We start from the raw sequence: 13,709 nt of genomic DNA on the forward strand, positions 1-13,709 counted from the left end.
TCTAGGGAGGAATAAATGTTAAAATTGTAAGTTATGACCAAATTACAAAAATTGTCAAATCTTGTTTTTTAGACAATTTTAGCTCTTTTATGATTTTTTTGGTGGCTTTCATGATATCCAAATGCAGTTTTGATTTTCTTTGTCGCATATTGTAACATACAACTAATATTCCTTGAGTTTTGGGGCACCTAATACCCTGTTTTGCATAGTAGACAACGATGATTGTTTTTTTCAATTATAGAAGAAAACGAAACATTCTAGTATATCAAGTATAGCTTTTTCAATATTGTTAGTTTTTTGTGACAACTACATGCATTTTGTAGGTAGTAACCATATCTAGTCATAAGGATCAAATTTGGCTAGATATTGAATAGCTTCTATGGGATTCTACAACTCATAATGTTGAACCCAGTTTTTTCATGTTTGCTGTATTTAGCACTTCATCTTTGTCCCCAAGATTCCCCTTGGTAAGAGATGTATTATTCTTTTGACATTCTCCATGGCTCCTTATGAACCTAAAGGACAATAGGGAACTAAGAAAACATGAATATATTATTTGTAATTGAGTGTGGCTATAGAAACTTTGATGATAGGTTTGCAGAATGGTAAAAATTCAACTTTTTGTACCTATTTCTTTTGGCAAAACAAAAAATAGTGAGTGAGAAGCAATCATATGTTCTAATCACCAACCCATTGAAGTTAACTAGGGAATTTATCTCAAGTCCTACAAAAATCCCTAATATTATTTTTATGCAACAAAACGTAAGAAATGACTGTTTTGATGAAAATGTACTGGTCCATCAAATTTGGAGGCTTGGTGTGACCAAAAGATGAGAAACTTTACAAGTTTCTTATTTTTTCCATGTGTAGTAGGCCTTGAACTATAACCTCATGAAAGGATTTTACAAAATGAGTGGATCTACTATGGTTTTGGAGGTTTTCTTCAAAACCCTGAAAGGACACTTTTATGTCCTGTTAGGTTACCAACCTAGTCTTAAACCTTAAATGGAGGCCAATATTAAATATGCTTGCCCAATCCATCCAAGATGCTCAAACTTAAGTTTGAGCAACCCTTGCTATTGTCAAAACTTTATACTAGTTCAGGATAGGTACAACTCAAATTTGTGCTTGGATTTGGCTGGATTTTGTATGGGATTTAGTCTGATTCTACTCTTCACATGAATGTTGATATAAGAGTCTACTGGTTGGGTTTATGAGTTTTTTTAGCTAGCGTGGACAATTCAATCTCAAACTATTGTGGAGTCCACTCTTGAAACTACTTGCCCAACCTAGGCAAGAGACTCGAACTTAAGTTTGAGCCTCCTCCCCTACTAACCTAGAAATGCCAAGTAAATGGAAGTCACCCTTCAAACTAGTGAATGGAAAACTTTTTATTGAGAGTGTGATTACTTCTTTCCCAACCTATGGACATGCCAAGTTCAACATTAAATGGGATTCACTCATAAAAACCACTAGTCCAATCTATGCAACTGGTTCAAACTTAGGTTTGACCCTCCCTCTAGGTAGCATGACATGCCAAGATTGACAGTAAATGAATTTAAATCATGAAAACTCCTTGTCAAACCCAAGGAAGCGGCTCAAACTTAAGTGCAAGCTTCTCTTTCTTTCTAAAAAACTTTAAGCTAGTGTAGGGAAGACTATAGCTCACATTTGTTTCAAATTTGAGATGCATTTGTACATGACTAAGCCTATGCCTCATCTCCATATGAATGCAAATATGAGAGTCCAAAAGTTGGGTTTATGAGTGTTAGTAGCTACTATGGATAGGTCTAGCTCAACCTTAAATCAAGATTACTCTTTAAATTGCTTGCATAGCCTATGCAAGAAGCGTGAGCTTAGGTTTGAGCCTCCCTTGCTATCTTGACAATTTTATGCTAGCTTAGGCACACTTTGGCTCACCTTAGTGCCTAGATTAATTAATTTTGAACCACTTCAGTACATGAATGCTAATATGAGAGTCTATAATTTAGGTTAAAGAACATTGATAGCTAGCATAGACATGTCAAGCTCAGCCTAAAACAGAAGTCACCCTTGAAGCTACTAAAGGGAAAAGTTTCTACCAAGAGTGTGGTTACTTCTTTCCCAACCTGTGCAAGAGGCTCAAACTTAAGTTTGAGTGTCCCTCTAGCTAGCATGGACAAACCAAGTTCAACAATAAATGATTTCTCTAATGAAAACTACTTGTCCAACCTATGGAAGTGGCTCAAACTTAAGCGCAAGCCTCCATTGCCTTCTTGAAAATTTTATGCTAGTCTAGGATAGATTATCGCTCACATTTGTCCTGAATTCTTCTTGCATTTGTGCATGGCTAAGTCTATCCCCCATCTACATTTGAATGCTAATATTAAAGTCTACAAGTTGGTTTTATGAGTGTTGGTAGCTATCATGGACACTTATCAAGTTCAACCTTAAATAAAAGTCATTCTTTGAATTTTTTGCCTAGCCTATGCAAGAAGGTTGAAATTAATTTTGAGCTTCCCTTCCTATTTTGAAAATTGTATGCTCGTTTAGGACACGCCAAGACATAGAGAGGAGAGTCCACATATGCAATTTTAAATGTCACCATGCCAAGTAGGATGCCACATCATCATAGTCAAATAATTGACCATGCCACCTTGCATGCCACATCATCCTATTGCCCCTAAGTGACATGGTATGCCTTGTCATCCTTGAGCTCCATGATCCCATATTGCCACTCACTCAATTTTCCAACTCACGTTCCACGTATTCTGCTACTTGCATGCCACTAGCTCCCATTCTTTGCCACCTCACGTGCCAAGTAAGTTGCCACCTCACATGGAATGCCACCTCATGTGTCACACAAGTTGTCACCTTGCATGGCACCTCTCCACGTCACTTGCCAACTATGTTGCCACTTTGCACACCACATCACCGATTGTTCCATGACATTAGCCACATAGGCCACCGCCTTGCATGTCACATCCACCATGACTGCCACATAGACTTCCATGTAGGATGGCATATTAATTCATGTTATAATTAAGAAATTATTTCCTGAGTAAATTTCAAAAATTAATTCATAAAATTGAAAAAATACATATAATCCTAAGTTAAATACCAAAAATTTTATAGCCCAATAAAAGAAATTAATTTAATCTTTTCCATCAATCTATATTTAAGAATAATGAAAAAAACCTCATAAAAATCCTTGAAAATTGCAAAAATCTACTAAAAAATAGCTAAATTTTTTTGAAAAAACTTTAAAACTGATAAAAAGTCACCAAAAATTTTGTTTTATTTTCAAAATTTTGTATATTATCAAAGAAATTATATTAATGATTTGAAATATTGTGTGATTGAAAATTTGTACATAGAGAAATTAGCATTCTCTTTAAGGATTATCTTTGCCTCTTTAAAAAATAAGGGATTGGTTTTATTGATCCTCTTATATAAATATACATCACGTTTAAGGTGGCATAAGCATTGTTTTTCTCATTTGACCTCATTTGTATACCCCTCTTGCATGCACCCCTCTACAACTTCTACAACACTAAGGATGGATTTTGAGTCACGTAGATCACGCAAAGGTGATAGCTGATTGAAGACTCCTACACATAGCTCTAGAGGATGTCAAGGTTGCATGCCTTGAGGAGAAAATGTACAATTATCATGAGTGCAAGTAGAAATATTGTGATCATAGTCCCACGACACGTGCCTTGGTTGATTCCTTTGAGCCTCCTAGGGATGTTTTCAGGTTAGTTCCCACTCCTCTTGCCATAGCTATATCTCCCTCATCATCCTCTACATGCCAATCTTCTCCACCAATATCTTCATTTTCCATTGCTCATTTATCCACTCCACCTATTCCAGAGATTGGTGCCCTTGGCATTACATCCGTGGTAGGTGCGGTTGGTGAGTTGACCCTATGGATGGGATACCTATGGGGTTTGAGTTATATAGAACCATAGAGTACTCTCTAGCATTAGTTGTACCAGCAACAACTTGTATTTGCCATTGCTCATTTATCCACTCCACCTATTCCAAAGATTGGTGTCCTTGGCATTACATCCGTGGTAGATGCGGTTGGTGAGTTGACCCCTATGGATGCGATACCTATGGGTTTGAGTTATATAGAACCATAGAGTACTCCGTAGCATTAGTTGTACCAGCAACAACTTGTATTTCCTAGATATGGCTCTGCTACTCAGCCTCCCCTATTACCTCCATTGGCACCAGCTGCGACTCCACACCATCTCACTAGATCTGAATTGTGATGTCATGCTCATGGCATGTATGATCATGATATGGCTGACCTAACAATGGTACAGTAGGGAGAGTCGTTGGAGATTTTCTTGGCTTTAATCATGTTACAATGGGGGTGAGCATCATAAAAGATATGGAGCCCGTGTTCTTAGAGGGCTGGTACTATTGTCATCAAGAATGTGAGGTGCTCTGTTTGAGGGTTCCTCCTATTACACCTATCACATCTCACTAGGAGACAATCCCACGACTAGAATGTCAATCTAGGGATGCAAGAAACTCGGCTAGGGCTTGGAAGCACACCAAGACGTTGTCACTCTCTTATATGAACACAATTCACTCCACAAAGACTCATGATGAACTACCTACCTGCCAATCCTAACTTTACCTCTCTCATTCAACGCACATCCGCATGCAAATTTACAATAAAATCAAGTCCAACTCGCACCAAATTCATTAGGCATGATTTTGAGATGTCTAGAAACACATATCAATAATCAAACTTTAAATTTGCACAGTTACCCAAAATTGCTTTATCACTTCAGTGATTGTCTTGAGCATGTACTTCTCATTTAGTCTTTCACCTCGTGCAGGTGTTGGCAAGGCAGGGTAGTTCAACCAAGTGACGTGTTTCCTTTGCAGATCTGCATGTTGTTTCCAATCACTCATTGTACTGGGCAAAAGGTGGCATCTTCTTGTAATGTAGTAGGTGCCCTTTACCATGTGAATGCTCCATTTCTGGTGGTTCTATAGCCATGCCTTTCTCTATCTTGGTTGTTTGAGGTGTTCCTGAGACGTCTCTATAAAATCCTTCTCAATTGCTACCTTGCAGCATAAGCATTCATACCTGATGAATAATAAGGGTAGAGCTCTGGTGCACCATTCTTCATTGATGCAAGTGGGCCTCAAAATTTGTATGTTTACTGAGTGTAGGACTCTAATCTCCCACTCCATCGCAACCTGATGAGCAACAAGGGTCGAGCTCTTGTGTACCATTCTTCATTGATATTGCCAGTGGGCCTCAAAATTTGTATGTTTACTGAGTGTCGGACTCTAATCTCCCACTCCACACTTATTTTAAATGGCCGTTTGGACGTGTCAAACTCCTTTCCTTCAGTACTTGAATTGCTTCATCAACCAATTTTTGACTTTGATTCAATAAGGACTCCTAAGAAGTTCTTTTCTTTTGAGTCGGTTTCTTCTCTTCTTCTACTTCACTAGGGCTAGGCACACCTCCTGCTTGTTCCATTTCTTTATGTTCACCTCCAACACTTTGTCCTTGGGGATCTTGTGATGACTGACCCGTTTTGGTAGTAGTCTGTTGTGTTTGTGTCTGCAATTTGATTTGTAGGCTGGTCCCCCATGCCCTTATCATCCTGATACATACTCATGATCATGTGCAGGAAGCATGCCTTTTTATGGTCTACTTTCAAGCTTGGCTTGTGGGGATGTTACTAGTGCCTTCAAATCTTCATCTCCTTCTTCAATGTCTCATTTTCTTGTTCCAAAGATTAAAGGTTTGGCCCCGGAAGCGACGCCCTTCGTGTTTTAAAATTCTAGATGATGCATTTCATGCTCTTATGATGATTATAAGCTAAGAAATTGGTATGGGGGCACTCTCGACACCTGCTAAATATAGTATGGGTGAACATTGTCTATATGCAATAACTAGCATGTGTAGCCATCAAAAAGATATCAAAAGTCGTCAAAAATGAAAACTTGATACATGGTACTGCAAAGAAACGTATGAGGGATAGTCTCACAAAATTTGACCCTTTTTCAGATTGGATTTTCTATTTCTCCCACCAAAAATGACATTTTTTGGGTCAACATGGTCAAATATAGGGTAACAAATGCCCAAATTTAGACCCAAAAGGTGTGAAAAAAGAACAAATTCAAGGGATCAATCATAGTGGCATGACTTTCCCTAAGCTAGCATGCTTGTAGCTAGCTCATATCAACCGAGAAACCTCTTTCCATGTATCATTCTCTATGATCAATGTATGGGGTAGTCCCGTCCTGCATTCTACTTGTTTTTAAACTTGTGAGGGACACAACTAGGGTTTTCTCTTCTCAGATTACGGTTTGTGATTATTTGTGGAAGTGCTAAGATTCCCCATAATCGTATTTAGGGTGAATTAGGGGAGGAAGCTAGAGTTTTGCACTTAGGAAATTTGTGTTGTATCTATGCAATTAGATGCAAGGTCGCAAGAGTTATTGAATAAGATTAGGGTTTTGGGTGGAATTTTGTGCTTGTGTGTGATTGGATCTTCCATGTCTAGATTTCTCCACGAAATCTCACAGTCAGAGGCCTGAAACTTCCTTGGCTCTACCACGAACACTTCAACACAAAATTTCGTGAACCCAACCTGAAAGAAGCCAAGGTGAGGGTTCAAAATAGCTTTGTCAGGGAGTAGATGTAACATTGGTGGCTTCAAGCTGGTAACAATGCTTATTGCCTCTGCAATTGAAATATCTGGCATTGTTGAGGTGGCAGACTCACTTGATGCCGGCTCATCTTCTATCCGCCTACGCTTTGAAGAAGATTCAATCTTCTCCTTCGCCTTCAACTCTACATGGAGTTGTTTCACAAGCTCCAGTCGCTCATGCACTTCAAGAAATGCGGAAATCATCGGATCGTGCAAACTATCGAATGAAACGATAATCTGTCCGATGATTTGTCAAATTGCATTCTCTATAATGCCACTAGAGAGAATATCGGTGCTAAAAGAGGTGGTTGGGTGTGCTTGTTGTAGCTAGGCGAAGTAGAATTGGGAGATGTCTCAAACGAGACGGGTGAAGAGGGTGGGTGCGGCGGGATTGTTCAGGCATTTGATGCAGAAATCGAATGCAACATCCGCTAAGGTGTTTGCGATGCACTCGAGTAAGCTTTGTCTTGGCCATTGTTGTAAGTACATAGTCGTATTAGTGGGAGATACATTCGTGCCACAATCAATTTCTAAAAATGAAGTAGAAAAACATAGAGTCATTCATGCTAAGTAAACCATTTGAGTTGCATATACAACTATTAAGGAGTATTTTGTATTAACAATCATAGAGCGGGAGAAGGAGAGAGAGAGAGAGAGAGAGAGAGAGAGAGAGAGAGAGATGCCAAAAAATAAACAAAGTACACATAAAGAGAAATTAAGCAGCATGCATGTGTGCAACCAAGCCGTGTGAGACGATCGTCTCTAACACAAGTCTAGATTCTGCAATGAGAGTGTTGATAGATTTTCTATCAATCAAGCAACTCTTTGAGTGTGAGGATATGTCTCTAACACAAGTAAGCAATTGACTATTCTTGAATGTAGCATTCTAGTAATGGAATGCAAGTCATACACGATAAGTACGATGATCTAAGAGCATGACACATACGGCATGTCTAGTACCTCGCGCAACAAGTTGAGACAAAGAGAAGAAAAATTTCAGCTCAACCCTCATCTTGTTGTGTAAGATATTAGATGAATATGTGATTATAATGATGACGTAGACCCCTTCGTTCCGTATGAACTTGATACATTTGACATGGGTCCTCATTATTACATGGAAGATGCTTTTGTGCAAGTCAAACTATCAAGCATCTCCTTTTGCTCCAAGGGCCCAAAATATCAATAATTTTGCCAAGAGACCACCTCTTCAATGCTACAATTGTGGTGGACCACATTGTGTAGCAGAGTGTCCAAATATATTACAAAGCAATGCTACACCAGTGCAAGCCAATCACGAGAGCACATTTGCAATGCCAGTACTGACATGTAACCGTTGTGGTATAGATCATTTGATTGCTCAATGTCCACATAACCCCAGTGCACCCGAGATTACACCCTTAAACTTGCTTGAGGTTGCACCCAAAACGACTCCAGTTACACCAGTGAATATACTCACACGGTCTATGCTTCAAAATCAAAACTATGTCCTTGAAGAGAGAGACGCTGCATCAATTTCCCAAGCAAGGAGAAAGAAAATACGAAGGGAGAAATCAATCAAGGCTACACATTCCGATCCAAGCTCAAAGAGTAACATTGGGACAGGCAATGACCCCGTATATTTGAATGACCCCGACAATGACTCTAATTCAGTTGAAACCAATGACACTAAAACCACCACCATAAGAGAAAAAACCAATGGGGAGGATAACGAGAAGGGATCAAGCAAAGCTGAAATTCAAGGACATCAAAAGGAAAACATGCCTCCTTCCTCAAAACAAAAGGTGTCTTCACAGCTTCCCAAACAGTCTAAGAACTCCCAAGCAAATCCACAAGGGTTAACCCCCAAGAAACCCAAGAAGATTAGCGCATATCCAAACCTTGTGGAGGAGATTGAACAAGTCAAGCACTCAAGAAATTTAGTGGAAGAGACACAAACAAAGCTAGAGCTGAAACCTAACCATATCAAAATTATAGATACCGTGTTTCCTACACAGATCCATCCTCCTCAGTAACACAAACCCCTAGCAATACCTAGTATTATCCAAGAGGGAAGTGAGGGTAAGTCATTGCAAACTAGGCAACCACGTGATCTATTTGAGAGGATGTTTAGTGAGGATATACCTGAACCCATTGAAGAAGTAGAAATCCCCTCTTCACTAGTGCTTGGTGCTAGTCTAGAATCTCAAAAGGTCCCATGGAACATCTCCAAACTGATGGATTTCTGTCTTTTGAAGTGAGGACCACAATCATTTCTAAGCTGTATGGAGATCTTAAACTATGCTTAGTGCTTCGTACATTCCTTAATGGAGAACTACAGGCTAGATTATCATGAATATGCCTGACTTGGAAGTGAATGATGAGGAACAACTAGAACCACAACCCAACCTAGAGGGACATGAGTCTGTAGTTGAGGTACCTGTCAATGAGTTGGGTCAATACTTTGAAGGCGATGAATGTAATGCCACTCTACCCATCACTACGAAGGGGTTAAATGTAAAGGGAATCCCTGATGGTGGTGCAAAAGTTAGCATTGTTACTAAGAATTTTTGGGAATCCATGGGAAGACCTCACCTTGGAGTTACAAACATTGTAGTAGAGATGTAAAATGGAACCCTTTCCAAGCCTATAGGGATGCTCAAGGATCTTAAGATCAAGGTTCTTGGACATAGGGTATGGCATACCTTCATTGTCATGGATTTTTCTAAGCACCCTATGTCATATGAGATGATCTTAGGATGACCCTTCATGAGAGAAGAAAAAATGGTACATGACTGGTCTAAAAACCATGTCTATCTACAGTTCCAAGACTCTGTCATTCGAATGGATCTTATGATCGGAAAAGTGCATCATTTAGGCAGTAGATCTATCATTGATAATCGCTCTGACTAGGGGGGCTCACTGTGTAAAACTACCACAACACGCGTTCAATACATGTTTGTAAATCCCCTTAGCTGTGAATTGTTTTAGGAATATATTGTACCCTTTTCTTTTAAATTCTGTAAATTTAATTCAGATTTGAAAAAATATAGTCCTTTGATACATATATTTCTGTAAGTTTTAGGAACTTTAAATACCCTTCCGTTGAACTCACGTGATAGGTTACATATTTTTTTAGGTGACCCCCCGAGCGCTCTGATACCATAGTTCACTCAGCACCACTACAATATTGTTATACTTATAGGGAGAAGACGGATACTAAGCAAAACTCTCCCTATACGGATGTGTTACCTGGCATGATCAAGTCAGATAATGTCAATTGGATACACTTAGTGGACACTATAGATACTTGGGGAGCTAGAGGAACAACCTTTGTAACACCTGAGGGGGCTGAAGTACCAACCTCATAAACATGTTAAGTGTACCACATGTACTCTCTAAAGATATACATGATGAATCCATTGAGTAACCTTGGTATTACACAGGCATTATTTGTGGAGACTGATGAGGATCCTTTGGATTCTGGTTCACCTCTATGATACCCAATCGAATTGAATAGTCCATATGGAAAGATATTATAGAATGCATTACTAGACACAGGTGCTAGACATACTCTATTATTGTATGGTGTGTGGTGTCAATTAGGAAAGCCGACCTTATCGGACAGCACCATTCAAGTTAAGGGTATCAATAAAAAATTACTAAAGTGTTGGGCATCTTGACTGCTCCTATCGCTTATGAGAATGGGGTAATGGTGCACGACTTTTTGGTCATGCCTGCTGGTACTATGGAAGGGAGAATCAACCTAGGAATAATGTGGATGTCGGCAACCAAGTGTACCATTGATTGGGCAACTCAGTGTATCACAATGCAATTTGTGACCTAATTTCCTCATTCTTGAGGGTGCATGCTATAGATATTTCTCTTGCTCTATCTCATTCTCCATCTCCTTTGTGTGCTCACACGTGTGTGTGTGTGTGTGTGTGTGTGTGTGTGTGTGTGTGTGTGTGTGTGTGTGTGTGTGTGTGTGTGTGTGTGTGTGTGTGTGTGTGTGTGTGTGTGTGTGTGTGTGTGTGTGTGTGTGTGTGTGTGTGTGTGTGTGTGTGTGTGTGTGTGTGTGTGTGTGTGAGTGAGTGACTGAGGGAGAGAGTGTGTGCGATCGAGCATCACGGTGACATCGATAGTGGCGAGGTGGTTGAGCAGCGGTGATGCGTGCTTCTTATTCTTTGTGGCACATGGATCGTTCATGATGGCAGCATAGAGTGGTGAGTGACACACCTTTATTCTCTTGATGCTTTCCTCCTTTTCTTGGTTGTGTGTTTGTAGTCTTCGTGGCTCACACAGGGTGTATGCGGAAAGTCCCTTGCATTGACACGTACGGCAGAGAATACAATCAACAACATCATGACAAAGTACCTAGCTCAAAGACAATTCCAATGTTTCAATCTAAGCTTACCATAGAGTCCAACATGAGTTCAACGGAGATACTTAAGCCAAGTTCAAATTCACCTTCTTCAAGGCAACCATCAAGCAAGTTTGAAGCTTCCAAGAGCATTAGCAACTAGGAGACAATCAAAGATATAGTGCTTGCACAAGGATCAAAAACACAATCAGAGGGCACAGATAATGTCAGAGGCAATGGAGACAAAATTTTCCCATGTCCACTCGACAAAATTTGAAATTTCTCAAGCAGCTGTTAAGGTATCAAGATCAAATATTAATCAAGTAAGTCCAAAGTACATTGGTTATCTAGTACCAAAGAAGATCATATTTTTTCTAAGTGCCAAGGATGGAGTAAAGTTAAATTTCATGGCAAAGAACAATGCCACGACTAATGTCACATCATATGACATGTGGTTACTTAAAAGAAAAACAAAGCTTTATGAAATTAGATAAAAATTTCCATCTCGCTTGGAATAGAAGTTTTAAGTTTGGGGATTGTAGAAGCTACTCTCCAACTACAGTCAAAAGCGATTATAGAAAAATTCTTGGTAATCTATTCTTGAAAAATGGGGACACACTTGATTTTGTCCAAGCACTAGGCAAAAGCATTTTAAGAAGAACCTGAAAGCTCAGTTCATTTCGTTTGCAGTCATCACAACAAGTCCAACTATGGCCATGAAAGAAAAGAATACAAACATTCAAAGGTTGTCAATGACAGACAAAGGGAAAGCCAAATCTTTTCAAAAAGTTACCTCATCCTCAACACAAAGGCCTATAAAGAAGACAAAGCCTCTACTTACGCTAGAACCTAGGCACAATGAACCTTCTACATCAAGAAATCCAATGAGCCAAAATCGTTAACAACCTCCTAAGAAGATCTTTCAACCTAAGTATCTAGGATTCAAAGATCAACATTACAGACAATCAACAAAGATCTATATTGCAACTAGGGATATTCAAGTTCAAGATCCAATGTGGGTAGATCAACCAAGAAAAAAGTCACAAGGACAACATATGGGATGGATAGCTTCCCAATATAGCTTACAAGAGCAAGGCTATTATAGTGGTCAAAGTAAAATTTGGCTACCAAGACAAAAAGTAGTAGCTTATGCAGCGATGGGTGGCTTCCAACTACAACAATCAACTTGGAAACAAATCTCACATCAGTTTCAAAAGAGGAAACCAAAGCACAAGGCCAAAAATTGCAACAATAACTACCCTCACTCTAGAAGGTTTCAACAAATAGAAAATTCCATACCAGAGATTCCCTTAGATGGCACACAACTTGTATATCTGGATACAGCCTCGTCAACCTCTTGGATCATGCCATCATACATTCTTCAAGCACAAGGCTACTACAAAGGTAAAAAATATATTTGCCCACCTTGAACACCAAGCCTGGATTCTCCAATAGCCAGACTGCAATTACAAGATACACAGAGTGAAGAAGACAATGAAGAAGAGATACCACTGAATACATCTATGATGTACAACCTAAGTTCCATACCAAGGAACAAATACATATGGTGGCCAAAACAAATAGTGAATGCCAACAAATATGTCATCTTCCATTTTCAAGAAATTAGAGACTTGACAAGTAAGAGGAGTGGAGTAAGACAAACGTTTCAAGCAACAACAACACAAGGAGCACATCAACATGACGCTCTTTGAACAGGTCAATCAAGTTGCCCAGGTGCAAAAAACGCTTGAGGCATAGTCAACAGTCATTGAGCCACTAAAAGAGCGCATCATTTGACCTAAGATTTCAGCCCTATATATTTCTCTGTGGTCTATGAGTCTAGATATTTAGGCTATAGCTCATACTGGGCGAGTTGAGCATATGTAAGTCATGTCGCTCATGCTTCATAGGTGAGCATAAGAGTTGAAGTCTAATTATTTTATTGATGAAGTGATGGAGTAGTCCAAACACATTCACATGATTAAGTCACGAGAAATCCTTGCAAAAAAATATCTTCTTGCGAGTAAGGGAAGCTCCTGAAGAAAAAATATTTTTTTCTTTCTAGCTACATTAACTCCTTGAAGCACCCATCAAACTCTTTCTCGCACACATAAATTTTTTCATGAAAATTCTGTGTACGCATATAGAATGTCCCACCATTGGACATTTGCATTAGACACAATTTTGTGTTCCACCCATGCACTCACCCTATAGATACAACCAAGGACAACAACTCAACTCAACATGATGTGCAAACAAATACTCTTGCCTTGATAGTGGCTACTCCATTTAGAACTCACAAATCTTACCAATACCATACACAATAATGTACTTAACATACAATTAAATTAAGATTACCCGAGCACAAGTACATAATCTCACCATATATAGTACAAAGGGCATTTTTTTCCATGTGGTTTTTACCCTTTGGTCATCTAGGTTTTCAGACCCTAATCTAGTGTACATACACCTTTTATTTTATTTTAGTTTTACCCTTTATTATCACCTCACTTATTTTGAGCCTTTAATGCCAATACCCATATTACACACCCATACCAAAGCACACTTTGATAGCCGACACGTAAAATAGCACTCACCTCCGACACTAGTCCACATGTGCCTGTGATACAAGCAGCGCATAAGGACGTGCACTAAAATCGGATGGGGGGAGTCTTAACTAGAGATTTAAAGGATTTCAT

This window comes from Adiantum capillus-veneris, chromosome 4 (genome assembly GCF_014529385.1).
Source record: "Adiantum capillus-veneris isolate H3 chromosome 4, ASM1452938v2, whole genome shotgun sequence".
Taxonomy (NCBI): domain Eukaryota; kingdom Viridiplantae; phylum Streptophyta; class Polypodiopsida; order Polypodiales; family Pteridaceae; genus Adiantum; species Adiantum capillus-veneris.